Here is a 3,654-nt window from a genome sequence, read left to right as displayed (position 1 = left end):
AACCCCTATTCTTGGGGTGTGATTTAGAAAATATGGGTTGATATTCTTGTTGGGTCTTGCTTGTTGATAGGGTAGAATTCATTTTAATGGTTATTTCACCTAATGGTTGTGGTTTAATTTAATGGGTTTGTAGTTGCAAATATAAAACCACCCATGTGTTTTCGACTTGCCCGAGATGAAGGTCACGAAACCAAGACCACTAGACTGATGGCCTAAGGAGTAGGTCGACATGAGGATCAGATCGAGAGGGTGAGCCCTAGTCCCATATCCTAACACTCAGCTCGAGAGAGTGAGTAGGGTAAGGCGTAGGCTGGTCTTCATGCGGCAAATGGGTGTCCGAGAGGAAACCATATGAAATGGGGTAAGTTGCTCGAGAGGGAACTTATTTCCATCTAAAGCTTAGCCTAGTCACTCTTATCTTGCAAATTTCCTATTGAAAGTATGTACCGAACGATTTATTTCAACTTGTATTGCGGTCACACCCCAAGAACATGTCCCCATACTTGATTTTTTTGTTAATTTTTTTATTGTTTTTACTATTTGTGACGAAACCCCCAATTGATACTTGACACTTTCGTGTCACCCTCTTTAATTTACCATGTTTTTGTTCGTTAATGTCTTTAGCTACGACTAGTTAGAGCTTAATTTTGTTTTTCTATCAATTCTCAAAACCACTCCCTTGGGACACGACCCCAACCTTTAGTTGGGTTACTATACTATCGACAATCGTAGACACTCATACCGTAGGTTAGTGTCGTTGGTCACGATAAACATCAGCTTACCCCCACAATGAATGATAATGAACTATGGCTTCTCAAGAATGCACCACTTAGTGTGGGTGGGGGTATGGGACTTCATCCATGCATTGCACAAGTAGGCTTTGAGAGTAGTCATGGTGTGTTCCTCAATTGTTATAATGTCTTATGAATGAATATGCATATAATGTTGCTATTGAAAATGTTGATATGAAGGCTAAATGTGAAGATGAATGCTTAACTTGGATTGTTGCTATATGTTCTTTCCTTGCTATGACTTATTAAATGTGAATGTTCCTTGTTTATGAGTATGAACTATGCATGACATCAGAGAATGGTAATTATGATAATGGTGGCCTAAAAGTGGTACTTAGTGTAGATGGGATTATGGGATCTTAATCTATGCATTGCACAAGTATAGCTTAGGGCTACTTATGAGATGGTTCTATTATGTTATAATGAGTTATATGTTGAATCTGCTTGTGACTTATGCTTTTGTACAAAAGTTCATGATGATTCTCAAACTTGGCATATAGCATGGTTTTCAGCCAAAATGTCCCTTTTTGCATGTTTTCAAGGATTTTTATGCATGGTTATCATACTTGGTGCAGTTTTGTACTTTCCCCTATTTTCTACATTTTTCACATAAATGTGGGTTCCGATTCTTAGGGTGATCATCTAGTGGTTCAAGCTTGGATTGACTATTCTCCGAGTTTGTGGTAAGTCATCAAGATTCGAGGACGTATGAGTCATTTTATGTTTTGGATTATGTTGAAGGGTTGTGAACCTATTTTTTATTCAAAGATTGTATTAGATGACTAGTTGAGACAAGTTAGACTTCCGCTTGCTTTTACAAAAGACTTCGATTGTTTGGATAAAAAAATTAAATTCCGCATCATTTCTTTTATCTTATGTTTATGATATGCTAAGGGCTAGTATGAGACCTTTCGGGGTCAAGTATGTCGTGTTAAATCTAGGGTGTACCCTTGGGTCGTGACAAACTTGGTAATAAGAGCACAAGGTTTAGAATGATTCTAGGATGATGTCTCATAAGCCACGTCTAGTAGATTCTTGTTCATAGTGTGAAGCACGCCACATTTATGAATGAGAGGCTATATGATGTTAGGAAATTTCAATTTCTTTCATTACTCTTAAGTCGTGCCATAGAGTTTAGTTCTATAAAGTCCATTTCCTAATACGTCTTTTATGTCTTCGGGATATGAATACACGAAGGGCTAACAGAAAGAGAATGAAGGGTAACAATGTCAATGATGAAGCTCCACAAGAGAACCAAGCTCCTCAAGCTAATCAAGCACTAATTAATCCTCCGGCTATGTCAGATGTGGAAGTTAGGTTGGCTCTTCTAATATTGGCTCAAGCCATGACAACTCAAGACCAAGCTATGACGGCTAAAGACAATAGAGAGGTTTAAACTCATGTGAACCCTAATGTGACCTCTACTTCTTCTAGATTGAGGGATTTTGTTAGGATGAACCCTCCTGAGTTTCTTGGTTCCAAAGTGGGAGAGGATCCTCAAGAATTTGTGGATGAGGTTTACAAGATACTTAATGTCATTGGGGTGAATTTGGTAGAAAAAGTGGAGCTAGCTGCTTACCAATTGAAGGATGTTGCTCAAGTTTGGTATACTCAATGGAAGAGAAATAGGCCGGTAAGAGCAGGTCTTATAGATTGGGAGGTGTTTAAGAAAGAAGTTATTGATAGGCACTTTCCCCGTAAGTTGAGGGAAGCCAAGGTGGAGGAAGTCATTAACCTTAGGCAAGGTAGCATGAGTGTTCAAGAGTATGCCTTGAAATTTACCCAACTATCCAAGTATGCTCTATCTATGGTGGTGGATCCGAGGGATGAGATGAGTAGATTTGTGACAGGTGTGTCCGACTTAGTTGGATAAGAATGTCGTATGGCAATGATCCATGATAACATGAATATCTCTAGGCTTAGGGTGTATGACCAACAAATTGAGTCAAAACTCAAGAGAAAGAATAGAGAGATAAAAAGAGCTAGGTCCGATGAACAAGGTCAACCAAGGTTCAAAAAGAGGTCGTCCAACCAAGATTCTCCAATAGTCAACAAGTATTGGGTGTCTAACCCTAAATCTCAAGGAGAAAATAAAGGTGATTCTTCTTTTGAAAGATCTACATGTGCCAAGTGTGGGAAGCAACATTTGGTTAAGTGCCTAGTCGGCACAGATGGTTTCTTTAGGTATGGAAATAAAGGTCATAAGATGAGAGATTGTCCGACATTCATGGCAAAGGGGAGAGAGTCCAAGCAAACTTCTCTTAGTGATTTGGATACCAATGCTCCAAAGTATGGTCGCTTCTATGCACTCCGGTCTAGGGAGGACAAAGGATCCCTTCCAGATGAAGGCCTCGATATGTTGATAGTTACCTTTTGATGTAATGTTTTATTAAGATACCTATGATAATTGTTAGAATTTGATGTTAGCCTTAATAGGGGTTTACTCCCAAAGGGGAGATGGTATGCTTAGAAAGCAAGATTGTTGAGAGTTCTGATATCCTTATCTCTTTCTTCTATTCCTATTCTAGCTTGAGACAAAGAGTACCTTGTGACTTGTTTCATGATTTGGAGTCATATGTGATTTATGTGCTTCCATGATCTCCTTATGTTATGTATGTTCTTGATGAAACTCTTGTTTAGAAAGAAAATGAGTTTTCATGGTTTATGTCCCTCATGTTGTTATGCATTTTGTTTGAGTTGCCTATATGCTTCATGAGATGAATTGTTGAAAATGTTTTAATGTGCTTTTGAGAGTAATTGCTTAATTTGCTTCATTATGGTGAGTTGAGCATGCTTTGAGTAGGAGAAGGTAGCTCCTCCTATGAATATTGAAATGTTGAAGTTTTCATGCATAATGGGTTGT

Source organism: Solanum tuberosum, unplaced genomic scaffold (assembly GCF_000226075.1).
Source record: "Solanum tuberosum cultivar DM 1-3 516 R44 unplaced genomic scaffold, SolTub_3.0 scf00111, whole genome shotgun sequence".
Taxonomy (NCBI): domain Eukaryota; kingdom Viridiplantae; phylum Streptophyta; class Magnoliopsida; order Solanales; family Solanaceae; genus Solanum; species Solanum tuberosum.
Note: the sequence above shows the minus strand (reverse complement) of the source record.